At 43.5% G+C, this 20,573-nt stretch overlaps 1 protein-coding gene across 3 annotated transcripts in view; it reads right to left on the reverse strand.

Moving 5' to 3' along the window:
• The window catches only part of IFT81 (intraflagellar transport 81), a 282,490-nt gene that overhangs the window by 43,139 nt on the left and 218,778 nt on the right, over positions 1-20,573 (reverse strand). The gene's annotated exons all lie outside the window — the stretch shown is intronic.

The following is a 20,573-nucleotide window of genomic DNA, read 5'->3' on the forward strand; positions in this document are numbered from 1 at the left end:
CTTAGAACCTAATCTTGAACAAAAATAATAATCTGTGCATGAATGTAGTAAAGATTGATGTACACGACTATATGTTTTAAAAACACGAAAAGCCCAGCCCCAAACAGAAATGGGGCATGCACTCGGAAAGCATCCATAAAAGAATAGTCCTATTCCAGCCAGAATATCCAAAGTCCTGGTAGTTGAGGGCAGCATTGTCATGTGGAGAAATCCTGCAGACAAAGTCCATAAAGATGTTCAATTAGAGATGAAAACATCCATGCGAAACCTTTGCAAAATACATACACTTCTTTTTCTCCTTTTTTACAGTATCTATCATGCAGGAATGCTGGATTTTCCAAAGGTTTCACATGGATGTTTTCATCTCTAATTGAACATCTTTATGGACTTTGTCTGCAGGATTTCTCCACATGACAATGCTGCTCTCAACTACCAGGACTTTGGATATTCTGGCTGGAATAGGACTATTCCTTTATGGACACTTTCCGAGTGCATGCCCCATTTCTGTTTGGGGCTGGGCTTTTTGTGTTTTTAAAACATATACTCGTGTACATCAATCTTTACATCATGAACATAAGGCTTTTTATTTATGTTTTCTATACCTAAACTCATGAAATATATATAGTTTTTTGAAACATTGTGAATACTAGGTTTTCCATGTATGTTCTTTATATATATTTTCTATCTAAACTCATGAGAGTATGTATGGATTTATTACTTTTCTTTATTTACAAAAGACTTTTTGTAAAGCTTCTAAATAAGTTGCTATAACTTTTTCTCTATGCCTGCGTACATAATATGCAGTATACAATACATACATACTTTTCTATTAGATTCATTGGTATAATATTTATTTTGAATTTTTTGCCTGTCTCCAATGAGTTGATGGTTGTTTGACTTTTTTCTGTGGAGATATGGGCGCAGTGTGGACTTTGCAGTACCGTTTTTAGCGTCTATTACGCCTTTTTGTACACTGAACTGTGACGTTGGGTGATATAAGTATGTTTACGTATCAACGCATGCGCAGTAAGCATTTTGCTATTGTGCCCTTCAGGCACATAAGATTACGGCGTCTTTTAAAGATCAACATCAGAAAAAGTGATTCATGCGCAGTAAGCACTTCAATTTAACTTTATTGTTATATTTCTTGTGTGCACAAGATAACTGCGGTCACGTGAAAACATCGCGCACTTTGAATGCCTGATTATGTTAGAGAAACCGACGCATGCGCAGTAAGCGTCTCAGTTGAACTCTACTGCTACTATCTTGCCCTTTAGGCACATAAGATTACGGCGCCTTTTAAAGATCATTATCAGAGAAATTGATTCATGCGCAGTAAGCACTTCAATTTAACTTTATTGCTATATCTCATGTGCACAAGATGGTTGCGGTCATGTGAAAACATTGCGCGTTTTGAATGCCTGATCATGTTAGAGAAACCGACGCATGCGCAGTAAGCGTTTCAATTGAACTTTATTGTTACTACCCTGTTGTACACAAGATGGCCGCGGCCACTACTCTCCATGTACAATATCGAGCGCCTTGTATGCCGGCTCTCCCCTCCTCTCTACAGGTGAGCCATGTGTTAATTATTTAGAAAAGGTATTTATATGGAGCCAGAACGCTAGGACATCATGCTATTTTTCCCTGAGGAAGCCACTTTGTGTGGCGATACGCGTGGGACTTCATCCCACACTTTGGCTCCCATGATCTGTGGTGACGCTGCTGGCTTGCTCTATACCTTGTGATATACCATTATCCTGGGTCTTTATTTAGCATTATATGAGTGTGTTTTTTCACACACTCATTTGGCTTTACCATCTTTGGGATCTTTCTATTTGCCATGTGTCCTTTACATTTGATCTGGTGAACAAATCCTCTTTTTGAGGGCTTATTACTGTCTCTTGAGCTGGGGATTCCCTTCATCATTATTTTTTGTTCACAAATGCTGTTGGACCATTTTTTGATATTGTATGTTTACTAGTATTTGCACTAATTATTATCACTCTGCATATGCATGTTTGCACATATAAGAAGTCCTGCAGGTACTTACATATCCGTTTGTAGATATACAACATTAAGCCAGTTATATCCATTAATGTAGCGTTATTTGTGGGAGCCTTGTGTGGTTTGCCATAACCTTTATATTAAGGTGTGGCACACAGTTCTGAGTACTTTTGCATATAGATGCAATTTTAATTGTTTTTATATTGTATGTGTCTTGTTCTGTTTTTTTATAATCCTTTTTTTGGTGACTAATAAAAATTTAAAATTTTTTGTATCAAGCATACATGTGATATATATATACCTTTATGCAATTGAGGTGCTCCCTGTTATGGGTTTGATCTTTTCTTCTGTCTTATTATATGTTTCTTTGCATACCCTGGTGAGACCTCTTGCTCTTACATATAAGTGTATTTTGTTGGTGGTGCCCTCCATTCACTTTATATAGTTTGTTCAGCAGAAATTGTGTTACAAATTTTGATGTAATTTTTACCTATTTTCCTGAATGAAAATGTAAAATCTGGGTCCAAAACGAAATTTTTGTTGTAAAAATGTAATTATTTTTTCTTCACTGCCCAATGATATAAAATACTGGGACACGTTTTTCTTGTCAATATCATCCTTAGATGAATTCATTGAGATATGTAGTTTGTAAAATGAGGTCACTTATGGGAGGAGGGGGTGTTTGCTCTTCTGGCACCTCAGGGGCTCTCCCAGTGGGTCATGGTACCCTCAAACCAATCCATCAAACTCTGAACTCCAATATGGCATTTCTTCTCTTCCCTGAGCTTTGCACTGTGCCTCAAAAGTAGTTTTTGACTACATATGGGTATTGGCGTTCTCAGGAAAAATAGCGTAACAAATTGTAAGGTCCAGTTTCTCCTATTATCCCTTTTGAAAATTGAAAACTTGGGGCCCAATATTATACAATTCTGTACATCGCCCGAAGGCTAAAAATTCTCACTGCACCCATAGATGAATTCCTGAAGAAGTATAGTTTCCAAAATGGTCATTGTGGGGGTTTCTGCAGTTTTGGCATATTAATGGGTTCTTCAAATGTGACATGGCATCCACAATCTATTCTAGCCAAAATTGCGCTCCATAATTCACTTGGCACTACTTCCCTTCCAAGCTCTGCCATGTGCCCAAACAGTAGTTTTCCACCACATAGTGGTGTATAATACACAGGATAAAGAATTTTCTCTGGTTAACCTTGTGAAAATGAAACATTTGGGGCTGAAGCAACCTTCTTGCAAGAAAAATATATTTTTTCATTTTTGCAACTCAACGTTATAAAATTCTGTGAAGCACCTGTGGTTTCAAGGTGCTCGCCACATCTCTATATAAATTACTTGAAGGGTGTAGTTTCCACTATGCAGACACATCAGGGGCTCTGCAAACTCAATGTGGTGTTTGCTATGTATTTCACACAAATGGGTTATTGGTGTATTCAGGAGAAACTGTACAACAAATTGTACAGTCCATTTTATACTGTTATCCTTATGAAAATGCACCCTTTTTAAGTCAGGGCTCTGGCTGGACCAGTCAAGAATGGTCACAGAGTTGTTCTGAAGTCACTCTTGTTATTTTAGCTGTGTGCTTAGGGTCATTGTCTTGTTGGTAGGTGAACCCTATCAAGTCTGAGGTCCAGAGCACTCTGGAAGAGGTTTTCATCCTGGATATCTCTGTACTTGGCCACATTCATGTTTCCTTCACTTGCAACCAGTCGTACTGTCCCTGCAGCTGAAAAACACCCCCATAGCATGATGCTGCCACCACGCTTCACTGTTGGGATTGTATTGGGCAGGTGATGAGCAGTGCCTGGTTTTCTCCACACATACCGCTTAGAATTTTCACCAAAAAGTTCTATCTTCGTCTCATCAGACCAGAGAATCTTATCTCTCATAGTCTGGGAGTCCTTCATGTGTTTTTGGTTTTTTTTTTTTAGCAAACTCTATGCAGGTTTTCATATGTCTAGGCACTGAGGAGAGGCTTCCGTCGGGGCACTCTGCCATAAAGGTCCGACTGGTAGAGGGCTGCAGTGATAGTTGACTTTGTGGAACTTTCTCCCATTTCCCTACTGCATCTGTGGAGCTCAGCCGCAGTCATCTTGGTGTTCTTCTTTACCTCTTCTGGTGGTCCCAAACTTCTTCCATTGAAGGATTATGGAGGCCACTGTGCCCTTAGGAACCTTGAGTACTGCAGAAATTCTTTTGTAACCTTGGCCAAATCTGTGCCTTGCCACAATTCTGTCTCTGAACTTCTTGGCCAGTTCCTTTGACTACATGATTGTCATTTGGTCTGACCTGCACTGTGAGCTGTGAGGTCTTATATAGACAGGTGTGTGCCTTTCCAAATCAAGTCCTATCAGTTTAATTAAACACAGCTGGGTCTCCAATGAAGGCGTAGAACCATGGTCAAGGAGGATCACAAGGAAATGAATAGCATGTGATCTAAATATGAGTGTCTGAGCAAAGGGTCTGAATACTTACGACCATGTGATATTTCAGTTTTTCTTTTATAGTAAAATTTGCAAAAATGTCTACATTTCTGGGTTTTTTTTCAGTCAAGATGGGGTGCAGAGTGTACATTAATGAGAAAAAAATTAACTTTTTGAATTTACCAAATGGCTGCAATGAAACAAAGAGTGAAAAATTTAAAGGAATCTGAATACTTTCCGCACCCACTGTACAACAGGACCACTGAAGCTTGATGTTTCTCTGATGATATGCTGATCTAGTCACCTTACCACTGCAGTCAATTACAGGATTCAGCAACATCTGGCTGGTGTATACCTCACTTCTGGAGCCCGGGAACCCTGTGCTAAATATGGCGCTGTGATGTCAGCTGAATAGGGAGGAGAATGCAGTCTTCTGGGATTCACAAGACCATAAGAGATTGCTATACTGGACAATTTTGCAGTAATCAAATTAGTTAAAGGAGGAACATGATTGATTTATTTTGTTAGCTGTTAATAAATATCTAGTCTATTGACGCTCAGTTAAGGAAAATGGCAGATAAAGAACTTCTCTATTTAGTCATAAAACAATTTTATTCTGTCAGTTACCTGTTGACAATAATTTCAATCTCATCCATCAGCTCTACCTCAATAGCCACCAAGATAAGGCAAGCTAATTTCAATATAAACAGTTATTTCTTTCCAAACTCAGGAAAGGGGCTAAAATGGAGCTGTACCCAAGTAGAAAAATTGCTAACAGTTTTGATCGAAGGAATAATGATTTAATGGAGGCAACCCCTGCAGGTAAATACGGTATCTAAGTGAGAAGCCCATCTCGCCTAAATTTCATGTGATCATATCAACCTCCGCCAGGAGAAACTGCATTTTAAGAGTGACCATCTTTTTTCTTTCATAAATCAATAATGCACATGGAAATAATCAACTTTATAATACATCATATTAGAGACAGCTGCTTATTTCTCCTCCTGGACTGATCTTTCTCTCTCAATTAAAGAGCAAAATCTGCATTCCGTGAAGACAGACTTTCCCATTACATTGAAAGGAAATGACAATGGTTATAAGATTCTATGTAGAAGAGGTGGGGGGGGGTAGTGGCAGACAGAGGGAGAGGAGCTAGAGGCAGACAGATATTCTGCTGCAAGTTCTCCTGAAATAACAGTTATACTTCTCCATAAAACTTTATGAGCACCAACTGTCATCTCCTATCTAACTAATAGGAAAGTTAACATTTTTTCACTCACCATAAAAATCTCTTTCTCGTAGACTTCATTGTGGGACACATGGGTATTATGCAAACACCTGGAGGTCCACACTAAGAATACATCTTAGAAAAAAAGATGAATACTCCCCAACAGCCTACTCCTGACCAGCCAACTTCCAGCTACTCAGGTAGTGTAAAAGTACTGCGGGAGGACGGATCGCAATCCCTTAGGTTACTACTCAACCAGCTTCTGCTTGAAACACCCTTCTGTTAAGACTTGCATCCATAGACACAAAGATAAGAACTTCACAATGATGTGTACTAAAGAATAAGTAACGTCTCTATGGAATAGAAGAACAGATGCCTGGAGACATATGGAGACCCAGGTGAAGTGAGCCGTTCCCTGGCAGGGGCGCCCTAGCTTAGCCCGATCGCCCACATTGGCAGATTAAAAAAAGTGAACAATGGTCTGACCTCTGCAAGAGATAACCAACAAGGCATTCAAATGTCTGAACAAAGCTGTGAGACACAGGTAAAGCTGCACAGATCTGTCTACATCAGAATGTAAATAGCTCACAGAAAGAAGCAGTATAGTCAATTCAGAATTGTATGAATGTGACCAAAAATGATGCCATATCCATAATGCTACAAATTAATAGGACTAGTAGGAACAAATCGTCATAGACACGCCATTCAATGTCAGCAAGCAGTTAATCCTGAATGCTATCTATGTGCTTTCAACTCTGCAAGCTTATATCTGGTATATAGTTTTTTCAACTTACTCTGCTTGTCCCCTTATGTTGTGAGGTCAAGAAACTTTTCAAAGTGCTTTATGATCCATGTAGTGCTGGACATGTGTTTATTTGACCACAACATTTTATTGGGTCCTGGTGTCTCAATTTAGTGTGATTGATTAACGAGAAGAGAGAGCCAAAAAAAAACAAAAAACAAAAAACTTAGCCTTAACCTCCTATATATTCAGACCTAGCTAGGGGGAGCATTTATGCAGGGGTGGCATTTATGCACATGTAATCTAAGTACATGTATCAAAGTACTTCTGGCAGTTATAACATGGCAGTTAGACAGGGCAGGAGACAGGTAAGAAATTTATATACATCTATTCCCTGTACATTAGGAGTACAACAAATATATACCATATGCATTTGTGTAATATTTATCCTGGCCGCTGCATTCACACACATCCACCGCCCTGGCATTAACTCTCCACACTCCATCCATATTGGCCCCTCGCTTCTTTCCTCTCCTATGTATAGCACTCATGCTCTTTTCACATTGTTAAATTGCACAGATCCAGCCAGTCCCACCATTCAACACCAGAGACGCTCTCACAAATCACTTAACCATCTGCTCACTCTTTCTATCCTCCTTCTCCTAGTTGCAGGAGACATTGCTCCCAACCCTGGTCCCCCATGTTATAGAAAGTCAAACCCCCCCACTGCTACACTCAGAAACCCCTCTAATCTTATTAATATTCCCTGCATGCCATCTGTCTCTCTTAATTGTGCACTTTGGAATTCTCGCTCAGTGTGTAACAAACTCTCCTTCATTCATGACTTCTTCCTTTCTAATTCTCTTAACCTCCTGGCTCTTACTGAAACTTGGATCCAGCAGTCAGACACTACCGCTGCTGCTGCTCTTTCATACGGGGGGCTACACTTCTCTCATACCCCAAGATCAGACAATAGAGCTGGTGGAGGCGTTGGTCTGCTCCTATCACCAAAATGTACCTTTCAGGTTATCCCTCAAGTACCCTCACTTGTCTTCCCTTCTTTTGAGGTCCATGCCGTCAGACTCTACACCCCCTTCTCCATGCGAGTGGCGGTGGTGTATCGTCCTCCCGGCCCCTCCCATCAGTTCCTGGATCATTTTGCCACTTGGCTTCCACATTTTCTCTCCTGTGACATCCCTACCCTCATCATGGGAGATTTCAACATCCCCATTGCTCTTCCCCTCTCCCCATCTGCTACTCACCTTTTATCTCTAACCTCCTCATTTGGCCTTTCGCAGCTTACTAATTCTCCAACGCATGAAGACGGAAACTCCCTCGACTTGGTCTTCTCTCGGCTTTGTGCAGTGGATGATTTTGCAAACTCCCCTCTCCGCCTCTCTGACCACAATCTTCTTTCATTCTCTATAAAGAACTGCCAGGCTGCTCAGGTCACCCCCACTGTCCAGACTTATAGAAACATACAGGCCATTAACACCCAGAAACTTCTGAAGAACTTGCAGTCTTCATTGGCCCCTATCTCCTCCCTCTCATGTCCTGATTCTGCATTGAAGCATTACAATGAAACACTTCAAACTGCCCTGGATGAATTTGCACCCCCTATAAATAGAACACCACAACGCAGACGGCGACAACCCTGGCACACGGTGCAAACACGTTTCCTGCAGCGGTGCTCCAGGTGCGCCGAACGTCTGTGGAGAAAATCCAATCTACACGAAGATTTCATCCATTTTAAGTTTATGCTTAGAACATACAACACTGCCCTTCACCTCTCCAAACAAACCTATTTCAACACCCTCATCATCTCACTGTCCAATAACCCGAAACGTCTCTTTGACACTTTTCATTCTCTACTCAATCCAAAAGTACAGGCCCCAACCACGGAGCTCCGAGCTGACGATCTGGCCAATTACTTCAAAGAAAAAATTGACCAGATCCGACAGGAAATTATCTCCAAATCCCCTCATACCATGCACTGTCCTCCCTCCCCCACTGCATCTAACTCACTCTCTGATTTTGAACCAGTCACAGAAGAAGAAGTAAGCAGGCTCCTTGCATCTTCTCGCCCAACTACTTGCACCAGTGACCCATTTCCGTCACATCTCCTCCAGTCCCTTTCCCCTGCTGTCACCCCTCACCTAACTAAAATATTTAACCTCTCTCTCTCTTCTGGTATTTTTCCCTCCTCATTTAAGCATGCCATCATACATCCACTACTTAAAAAACCATCCCTCGACCAAAACTGTGCCGCTAACTATAGACCTGTCTCTAATCTTCCCTTCATCTCTAAACTCCTGGAACGCCTGGTCCACTCCCGTCTTATCCGCTATCTCTCAGAAAACTCTCTTCTCGACCCTCTCCAATCCAGTTTCCGCTCTTTACACTCCACTGAAACTGCCCTCACTAAAGTCTCTAATGATCTGCTAACAGCTAAATCAAATGGTCATTACTCCATGCTAATTCTCTTGGATCTCTCTGCAGCATTCGACACTGTGGATCATCAGCTCCTCCTCACTATGCTCCGTTCCATTGGCCTCAAGGACACCGTTCTCTCCTGGTTCTCCTCCTATCTCTCCGACCGCTCCTTTACTGTTTCTTTTGCCGGTTCCTCCTCCTCTCACCTTCCCCTTACTGTTGGGGTTCCTCAAGGATCGGTTCTAGGCCCCCTCCTCTTCTCCTTGTACACTGCCCCTATTGGTCAAACAATCAGTAGATTTGGTTTCCAGTACCATCTCTATGCTGATGACACCCAATTATACGCTTCTTCTCCTGACATCACGCCAGCCTTTCTAGAAAAGACTGGCGATTGTCTAAACGCTGTGTCTAATATCATGTCCTCACTATATCTGAAACTGAACCTGTCAAAGACTGAACTCCTTGTGTTTCCTCCCGCTACTAATGTACCTACACCCGACATTGCCATTTCCGTCTGTGGTTCCACTATTACTCCCCAGCAACATGCCCGCTGTCTTGGGGTCATACTTGATTCCGAGCTTTCCTTTGCCCCCCACATTCGATCACTGGCTCGCTCTTGTCATCTGCACCTCAAAAACATTTCTAGAATTCGACCTTTTCTTACTTTTGACTCTGCAAAAACTCTTACTGTTTCTCTTATTCATTCTCGTCTCGACTATTGTAACTCTCTTCTAATCGGTCTCCCTCTTACAAAACTCTCCCCTCTCCAATCTGTCTTGAATGCTGCAGCCAGGATCATATTCCTCACCAATCGTTACACCGATGCCTCTACCTTGTGCCAGTCATTACACTGGCTACCTATCCACTCCAGAATTCAGTATAAACTTATTACCCTCACCCACAAAGCCCTCCATGGCTCAGCACCACCCTACATCTCCTCCCTTGTTTCAGTATACCACCCTACCCGCGCCCTCCGTTCTGCTGATGACCTGAGGTTAGTATCCTCAATAGTCAGAACCTCCCACTCCCGTCTCCAAGACTTTACACGTGCCGCACCAATTCTTTGGAATGCACTTCCCAGGTCAATACGATTAGTCCCCAATCCCCACAATTTTAAACGTGTCCTGAAAACGCATTTGTTCAGACTGGCCTATCGCCTCAACACATTAACCTAACCTATCCCTGTGTGGCAGAGCCAAAAGTTTTACCATAACCAGGTTCCCAGCATCATGTTCCCACATGCTTTATGCATCCATTAGCCCTCTGTGTCTGTACTGTTACACACTTAACATTATGGCTGGTCCATACAATCAGGGCAACTGTTACCACCCACCTTTCGTGTCTACCTCTTTCCTCATAGACTGTAAGCTTGCGAGCAGGGCCCTCACTCCTCTTGGTATTTGTTATAATCTACTGTATGTGATTATTGTTATGCTGTAATGTCTATTGTCTGTACAAATCCCCTCTGAAATGTAAAGTGCTGCGGAATATGTCGGCACTATAAAAATAAAATTTATTATTTATTTATTATTAGACACGAATCAAAGGTGGGGAGAACGACAAGTCCAATCAAATATTAGAAATGTTACAAAACTTTATTAGCTAAAATACATATATGAGCAAGCAGGAGAAACAAGAGACACGTGCACATAGACAGAGTGTGTATGGGCCGGCAGGGTGGGAGCGATATCATATTTATAAAGAATGAATCTCAATAAATATATGTGGAAGTAATATATGGTGTAACATTATAAACACGCCCTGCAATGAACACAACGTGGTAGGCATCAGACGTCCATATGGACACAAGCAAAGGTTAGCAACCATGAATATTAGCCAATACAGGTGCAGTTCACAAAATTAGAATATCATCACAAAGTTGATTTATTTCAGTTCTTCACTACAAAAAGTGAAACTCATATATTATATACAGTCATTACAAACAGCAATCTAATTCAAGTGTTTATTTCTGCTAATGTTGATGATTATGGCTTACAGTCAATGAAAACCCAAACGTCATTATCTCAGTAAATTAGAATACTTTATAACACCAGCTTGAAAAAATTATTTGAAAATATGAAATGATGGCCTACTGAAATGTATATTCAGTAAATGCACTCAATACTTGGTCGGAGCTCCTTTGGCATCAATTCTGCATCAATGTGGCGTGACATGGAGGCGATCAGCCTGTGGCACTGCTGAGATGTTAGGTTGGGCATACTGTGAGTATGGTGCAGGCGTTTAAAAAGGGGACTGGAACCAATGCCACTACGGACCGGAGTTCTTTGTAGGGTATATTTCTAATGTGTGAGGGGCTGACTTACTCAGCTGCTTCACAAGGTAGACACAGGAATGGTTCTGGTAGTAGATTTAGTAGATTTATAATGGACAGCATAAAACCTTAGCAGGGTTCAGCAAAATAAACAGAGCCTTTCTGGTATAACGGTAAAACAAAACAAAGATAAAGTCCATCAGAGTACTTTCCCTGCAGGCTTCACCGCAGGTAACACACACAACGTCCTTAGCTCCTCCTGAAGCCACGTGGGAGTTCCACCTCTCCTAAGACACAACACAGACTGACTCATGTTCAGATAATTAAAAGGGAATCTGTCACCCATATTTAGTGATATCATGTAAAGATATCACCCAATTGTGCGTCCCATAAGGATTCTATTAGCACCTTTGAGGCATAAATACCTTTTTTATCTTGTTGGGGATGTATGCAACTCGCCGCGGTCCGGTCCAATGGGCATGGCTTAGTCGCCTTCTTTCCCCCCCTTCCTCCTCGGCTTGCTGCACGTAATCTTCATCTGTGAATATCACAGATAACGTTGGTTTCCACGCCTGCGCATTGTAAAGCCTCCGGCGCCTGCGCAGTATGCTTTGCCCAACTGTGGGCGAAGCATATAATCGCTACTGCGCATGCGCCGGTATTTTCCAGCGCGGTCTATGCCTCGGAAGTGTGTCCTGCATGTGAAGACTTCCAGGGCATAGACCGCAGATCCTGTTAATCCACATTGCTGGATGTCGGCTCTGCAGGAGGAGATATGGTGAGCACCCTCCCTCCCACTCTATGCGTGCTCACATAAAACCAGTCAATGTATAACATTTAATTAACCCTCTCAGCCCGTAGCGTGCTGAAGGAAAAATATCCTGGTCTTACATTACTGATGCCAATATGCACAGTGACACACATCTCCCTTCATACACTGTGCCAGTGACCCGGTCACAAATGGTACAACAAATACCGTATTACTACCACATATATTTATTGAGTTAGCTCCACTGGGATTTCACAGGGCTATGTCCGGCTGTGACAGAACTTGTGCTTTGTGGCTTCACGAGAGCAGTCACACTCAGCCTAGAATGGCCAATGGCCTGGCACTCACCGCGGTGCGCGTCCCGGCATGGAGCCGCCGCAATGGGACTTCAGCGCAGAGGCGCGCATTCCCCAGGCGGCCCTCGGACTGTTCGGTCACTTAACCGGTCGCTTTAGAGGACATGGGTAATCTTCAGGACGGTACGGGGTAAGTAAATGCCTCAATCCAGTATCCCTTAGAAGGGAAGTGGAGAGCGACCGTCCGCCTCCTTGCATCATCCGCTTTAAAAAGTGGTGAAGCAGTGGGGGCTGCACGGACGCCATGTAGAGGCCTCTGAGCATCCTATGGGTTCAATCCCTAAGGATGGGCAGGGCAGGTTGTCCGGCATAGGTCTGGCTGCGGAAGAGGATACATGAAGGCGACACTCCATGCGCTAGTCCATAAGTCGGTGCGGGAAGATTGGTGCCCTTTAAGTGACCCGTCGCTCTTGAATCAGCTCAGGCATGGCATGGCATCCCACGTCGCAGGAGAGGATACGTGGAGGCGATACTCGCACGTGCTCGCCTGTTGTTGGTTTGGGTAAATCGGAACCTTGAAAGGCTCCGTTGCCCCTTCATCCAGATTAAAAAATTCAAATAACAAATGGTCTGAAGACCAGACCAGTGTGCCTCCTACAGACACTAATAAAAAACTGGTTCACTTGGGGCCAGCAGGAAGGTGTATGCTGCGGAGGAGGAGCTAACTTTTTTTTGTCTCAACTTAGTGTCAGCCTCCTATTGGCCACAGCATAACACTCATGGTCTGTGTCCCCCAATGAGGTGAAGGAGAAAACAGATTTTACCTGTGAATTGAGAACTTTGAGAATGAAAGATCACTCCAGGGGGAGAAAGAAGTGAATTTCTCTGACAAAGTTTTTATTTTCATGTGTATTATTCATTTATGAGAAAAAATGTAAACAGTTACTCTTTGAAGTTTAACTATGGGTCTCTCTCTACTCTATGTACTGCTGTGGTTTATGGTAGTTACAATACTGTTCAATGTTTTTCCAAGGGCTAATAAGTAAGACTGGACTTTGAGGTACCATCTTGACATGATGCCTTTTTATTGCAGAAGTAATTCTTGGTAGTTCCTAGAATTGTTTCTTTGGAAAATTGCATCATGGCAGCACATGCTTTCTAATGCTCCCACCACTAGTGGACACAGACAGAAAAGGGTCCCTGTGCAAAACACTATATAGGCCCTTTACAGTTCAATAGCTCATCATAATACCTTCTGCTTTGGAGGGGGAAATGGGCCCTCGTACCTTCTGGGCCTCTGAGTTTGCACAGGTGACACCAATAATATGTCCGCCCTTGGCTCCAGCTGAAGAAGAGTGTTCAGTGTATGGTTTAAAAAAAGTTCTTGTCCTTTAAAGATAGTATCAATACACCTAGCATAATCCTGATTAAATTACCAGAACTCCTACGCAGCTTCAGGAAAGATTACAGGAAAACTGGGGACATCTATATTGGTTAAAATGTGTACAAGGGAACAAGTCGTTGGGACAATGTGCTGTGGTATTGTTTAGATTTCTTCTATTGCTATTTATAATTTTGACCTCGGAAAGAATGCCTCTTAGATTTGAAAACCTTCTAAATTTAGATAGCAAAATACACAAGTCAAATTTTGTCAGCGCTCAGATGATGGATGCGTTTTGATCATGGAAAATTTGAATTCAAGAGATTAAATTGATTTTAATCTTAATGAAATCTTTTATTGTGGGCTTATGAAATTAATTAAAAAGATACACTTAAGGAAAAAATATTTTGTCTACAAAATTAGTTATTATCAGCTTATATGTACAGACGATGGCTATGATTGTCTCACTGGTCTTGTGATACAAAGAACAACCTTTTTATATAACCGTTATATAACACTTTATAAGCAGGACCACGTATTTTTTTTATATAGTATCATTAATCATGATATTTTTTATAAACAAGTAAATATAGACAGCACAGTATGTGAGAAAAAGAGGTGGGAGGACAGTTGTAAACTTTATCTTTGAAAGAGCAATTTTTTAGTTGTGAAAAACCATGCAATGTATCAATCACCACATTATTATTTATTGTGCTTTGTTTATATAGCGCCATCATATTCTGCAGCACTTTACAGACATCGTCATCATCACTATCCCCACTGGGGCTTACAATCTAAATTCCCTATTAGTTTGTCTTTTAAAAGTGGGAGGAAACCGGAGTACCCGGAGGAAACCCACGCAAACACAAACTTTTACTCTTTACGATGTAAGCCTATGGTTCGTCAGAATGAAGCTCCATAGGCATATATTGTAAAATAGACTCACACATAGAGCACAGAGGGAGCCAATGAGTTTGAAGAGCAGTGAGGTAGGTGAGCATATTAAGGCTACTTTCACACATCAGGTTTTCGGCGTCAGGCGCGATCCGGCGTCGTGCCGGAACGCCGGATCCGGCAAATGTTTCGTAAAAACCGGATGTGACGGATCCGGTTTTCTGCCGGATCCGTCTTTTTCTTGACAGACAAAACCGGATCCGTCTCATCCGGTACATCCGTTTTTCTATCCGTTTTTCGACGGATTACGCCGAATCCGGTTTTTAAAATTGACCCTTGTGGCCTTCCGAACGGGATTGGCTACTGGAAAACTATATATAGCATGTTCCTACAGCCCTTCTTTGACAGGTTGTAGAGGAGAAAGTGCAGGTTGGAGAGAAGAGCAAGTTACTGGCGAAGATGGATGTTGTCATTGGAAATATTTTGAAGAATTTGGCGGATTTTATAGCGGAGGCGAATCGTTTGAGGGTGATTGTTCTGGAGAAGGAGAGAGCGAGACAGCAGCGCATCAGGCATCGTAGACGACGTTTGTGGATCCACCCCATCACAGCCAAGAGAATGACGCGTGGGGTCTATTCTACACTCTGCATGGACCTTCGACGAAACACGGATAAATTTTTTGGATATGTTCGGATGAAAATGGAGAATTTTGATTACTTGGTGGAGCGCATTGCACACCTCATAAGAAAAGCGGACACCTATTGCCGCTTCTCTGTTTCACCCGCAGAGCGTCTGATGGTGACTTTAAGGTAAGCCACATTTATTGGATGTGATCGCATCAGAGCACACTTTCACTGCAATCTTGTTGGTGGTAGTTTGTATCTCCAAGTGTTATAGCTCAGTTTTGGTATGTAATGCTGTGATTTAAAACTAATTTATTGTTTTTTAATTCCCCACAGATTTCTTGCAACTGGAGAATCCCTTTCGTCACTGCATTTCCAGTACAGACTCGGGATTTCCACCATATCTGGAATTGTGAAGTACACATGCCGTGCACCGTGGGACTCCTTAGCTGAAGAGTTTTTACCAGAGCCCACAACAGAGAGGTGGATTGAAATTGCTGACAAGTTTCAACAGATATGTCAGTTTCCAAACTGCTTGGGCGCTGTGGACGGGAAACATATCCGCATTGTAAAGCCAGCTGGATCGGGATCGGAATATTTCAATTACAAGAAATATTTTTCAATTGTCCTCATGGCCATCGCTGACGCGGAATACAAATTTATTGCGGTTGATATTGGGGCCTATGGCCGCTCCAATGACTCTCAAGTTTTCAAACTGTCTGCCATGGGGCGTAAACTGTATGGAAACACCTTCCAGTTCCCACCACCTAGACCGCTGCCGCAAACATCTGGTCCACCTATGCCATTTGTCTGTGTAGGGGATGAAGCCTTCCAGCTGTCAGAACACCTTTTGAAACCGTACGCTAGCAGAGGATTGACAAGACCAAAACACATTTTTAATTACCGCCTCACAAGAGCAAGAAGAATGGTTGAATGTACCTTTGGTATTCTGACAGCCAAATGGCGGGTCCTATTGACTGCGATCAACCTCAAGACAGAAACTGTGGACGAGGTGATCAAAGCGTGCGTGGTACTCCACAATTTTGTTATCTGCAAGGAACCCATTTCCATTGAGGACACCTCTGAAGAAACCACCTTGCAAGATTACCATGACATTACCACTAGAAGTTCTGTGACGGTTTCAGTAATGAGGGACAATTTTGCACTATACTTTATGTCACCTCAAGGCAGAGTACACTGGCAGGATGACAGAGTGTGAAAGATTTGTGCCCTAACCAAACTTGTGTACCTTCTGGACCAACAGTATATACCTTTGCCAACCAAAGTTGGCTATCTTGTCATGGTCTTACTATTTTTAGCTTTAGGCCACAGGTGTGTACCTGGTTGTGTTTTATGCAAAGTATTTCACCTTTTAACAAAAGTTGTGTACATTGTTAGGAAATCACCAACAATAAACACAACTTTTTAGGTGAAATACTTTGCTTCAAACACAACCAGGAACACAACTGTGGCAAAAAGCTAAAATTTACCCACAGTTATATACCTGGTTTTGAATACCTTTTTACCTTTGAAATACCCTGTATTTAACCTTTTTTTTTTAAACATAGTTCGCCGCAGAAAGAAATGACAGACAACCATTGTGAAACGATAATTTAACTTTTATTTAAAAATTATTTTTTTTTGTAAAATGTTTTTAAAGTGCAAAAAACTTTTTTAATAAAGGTTTTAAACCCAATGGGCATTTTTATTAAAAAACACACATTACAAATCTGTGTAGTGTGGGGTGGAAATACTGCTGGAGGGGCTGCGGGACACTTCGACACTGGGTGTGTGGAGAGAGGACTGGGATCGTGGTGGGGAAGGAACAGTTAGAGGTGAAGGTGTGGAAAAATCTACAGAATGGGTGGACATGTGGGAGGCAGAAGAGGTGGTGGGCGGTGGAGTGGAGGGTTGGGCAGGGACTGTAGGAGCAGATGATGTTGATGGAAAGTTGTATGGGGAAGGAGTTTGGTACGGGGAAGGAGTTTGGTACGGGGAAGGAGTTTGGTACGGGGCAGGTTGCTGGAAGTGGGGAGATGTCTGGTACTGGGGAGGTTGCTGGTATGTAATAGGAGGGGGAGGATGGAAAGTGGCTGGAGGGGGTGCAGATGTAATAGGAGGGGGAGGATGGAAAGTGGCTGGAGGGGGTGCAGATGTAATAGGAGGGGGAGGATGGAAAGTGGCTGGAGGGGGTGCAGGTGGAGGAACTACAGTGGTGGGAGGTGGAGGTTGGGAGGTAACCTGCTGTAGAGCACCGTGGCACGAATGCATTACATGCATCTGCTGGGTTGGAGATAGTGTTGCCATGCGCTCCACAACAGACCTGAAAAAGGTGTGGTTTGGCGAAGATCTTGCTTCTGAATGCATGGTTTGCAGAAGTGTCTTCACCTCCAGAATGCTGGAGTTGATCTGCTGAAAGCCTGCGGAGATTTGCTCTGACAAGACTTTTAGACAGTTCTGGAAAGATGCATTCAGATGCAAGAACTCTTGCGCATAACTCTTTTCCTGACCCCTCTGCCGCTGTCGCCCAGTACCCGCAGGTGTACTAGAGGTGGCAGGGGCAGAAGGGTGGGGTAAAGGGAAAGCGATCTCCTCACCAGCAGCTTCATGTAATGTAGGCGGCCACGATGCTCCTGTGCTGGTGGATGGGACAGATGGGTCGAATGTGTGGGAAGGCTGGGAAGGTGCAGATGTACCGGGGCGGTCGAAGTGTCCCTCGGTGCCGGTCTCCTCAGGGATCGCCTCAGAAGGGTCCAATCGTGCAGGCTCCTGAGTGCTGCTCACCGTGCTGTGGAATAAAGAGAAAAAAAAACAATTAAAATAGTGACATGGTATGGCCCTGGCTGAAAAAAAAAAGTTACATCTAAACATTTTTTTTGTCACATGTGGTGTGTAATATTTTCCTTCTGGTGAGCATTGTCTCCCGGAGGAAAGACAGGGCTTGTGCGTACTTGTACTTGCTCCTGCGTCCTCCAGATCCACTCGGGGCCCGCATCTCTTTATTGAACTCCTTCTTGAAACGATCCCTCACAGACCGCCACCGATTCACAATTCTGTTCTCTGAAACGAGAAAGGAGTGGTTAGTATACAACATCAGTGTTTCCCAAACTCCAGTCCTCATGGTCCCCAGGGGTCATGTTTTCAGGATTTCCATAGTAAATAGAAATCCTGAACACATGATCCGTGGGGACCACGAGGACTGGAGTTCGGGAAACACTGGTTTACATCAAGCAACCGGTACTGTATATACTTACGCTCTTTAATCTGGGCCCGAACATCGAGGTCCTCCCAGCGGCCCACAAGGAGTGAACAGATTTCCTCCCAGAGTCGTCGGGTAACGATAAGGTCAGCGTGGCGGCGGTCAGCCATATTCCAGAGCGGCTCCCTTTCTCTGACGAGATCGATGAGGTGGTCCACATCGAGTCCTCCATCCTCACCGTCAGAGTCGGGAGCACGCTGTCAAGGCTGTTAAAGAAAAAGACAAAAATAACATAATTAGCCTCCACAAAAGAAATGAAATAAAAAGTGCAAAAAAACAAAGCAAAAATATTTATACTTACACGCTGGTGACCGCCGCGTTGCTGTCGCCGACGACCCTGGGAGGCACAGCGAGGACCTCTTGGCCGAGCACCAGATTGGGAAGACTAGCGAAGAAAACAAAAAATGTTATGTCTTTGGATGTAGGCATTTGTTTGCTGTGTGTGGTCTGCAGAACATTGTTTTCTATGTGTTGTGTGTAGTGTGATGTTGTGTTTCTGCGTTTGATGCAAAAAACTTACCAATTGTGAGCCCACTCCAGGTGTCTGTCCACCCCTTCCTTCTTCTTCTGGGAGCTCCTCTTCATCTTGTGATTCCTGTTTTGAAATAAAAGGCAATGGAATAGACATATATTACAGAGATGATGGATTTTGGAAATAAAAACTTACCGTCAAACGCTGACGATGCGAGGGAGGGCTCCCAGAAGAAGATGTGCTGTCCTGTTGATGGCCAGACTCCATGGCTGTGGGTATTGCTGCTGCTGTTGCTGCTGCCAGTGATGCCATTTCTGCTGCTGCTGCTGCTGCATCTCTTTGGCGGCTGTTGAATAAAGAGAAACAAAGGGCCAATGAATATCTTGATATTCCATGGCCCTAGTTTGGAGGAATGGTGAATTTGATAATTACCGTCTCTCATCTGCTTCTGGACTCCCCTCCTCAGCATGTTCCATTTGCTGCTCCATTTGGGGTGGTGGTGGTGGTGCTGATGGTGCTGCAGTGGTCTCCTGCCTTCTCCTGCTGCGCTTGTTTGCTTTCTTGGGTGGAATGTTGGGTGTGGCTGTGGGTCCCACTGTCTTGCTTTTATATATGTCTTGTGGGCAGAGCTACTGAGCATGCTCAGACCAAAAAAACCGGATCCGGCCACCGGATCCGGCTTTCGCCGGATCAGGCGCATTGCGGCGCTCATAGGCTTTCATTGTGTGAAAAAGCCGGACGCGCCGGATCCGGAGTGTCCGGCTTTTTCGCCGGAGACAAAAAACGTTACAGTAGCCGTTTTTTCCAGACGCCGGATCTCGACACATTGCCGGTTCCGGCGAAAACCGGATGAAACGCATGGCCATCCGGCGCGATCCGGCGCAAATGCAAGTCAATGGGGGGGAAACCGGATCCGGCATTGCATTTCGCCGGATCCGGTTTCTGTCAAAAGCGCCGGATCGCGCCTGACGGAGAAAACCTGATGTGTGAAAGAGGCCTAAGACATTCACACTGCACTACATACACGTTTAAGGGAAAAAAAAAGGTCATGTGAGCGCGTCTTTAAAGGGGTTGTCCACTACATAGACGACCCCTTCTTGATCAAAATGTTTGGCCCTCTTAAAATAATAAAGCTTATACTCACCTCCTGTACCGACACCATTCCCGCAGTGTTGGTACTCAATTCTCCCAGGGCTCTGCGGTTGTTTTGACATGTGACACCGATGCCCAATCAGCGCTGGCGTTACTGATCATGCCTTTGGACAAATCGAACATGAACGGGAAGTCCGTAACCAGAAGTGAGCCCCGAGAGAGGGAGTGCCAGCATCGCGAGAACAGTGTCGGCACGGGAGGAGAGTATAAGCTGTATTATTTTATGGGGGACAAGCGAGGGGTATGACAAGAAGTTATCCAAGTAGTGGACAACTTCTTTAAAGGGTTTCCCAACCCTTTTAAGTGTTATTCTAAAAGTTCCACAATCTTAACCCCTTAACATGCCATGAAGGACATGCACATCATGGAGCGGTTGCCGGTGTATAGAGAGGGATCAGGAGTTGAGTGTGTTCCACACAGGGGCAAATGTCTTCGATGTTTTCAGCGGACTACTCGGTGCGAGGAAAAAAAATAAAAAATCGGACACGTGAATGGGTCTATAGACTATCACAGGTATGAGTGCTATCTGTGAAAATCACAAAGAGCACCCGTACGCAAATAATGAACGTCTAAGGGTACCGTCACAATTAGCGATGCACCAGCGATCC

Source organism: Dendrobates tinctorius, unplaced genomic scaffold, assembly GCF_039654945.1.
Source record: "Dendrobates tinctorius isolate UK_male_01 unplaced genomic scaffold, ASM3965494v1 ptg000090l, whole genome shotgun sequence".
Lineage (NCBI taxonomy): Eukaryota > Metazoa > Chordata > Amphibia > Anura > Dendrobatidae > Dendrobates > Dendrobates tinctorius.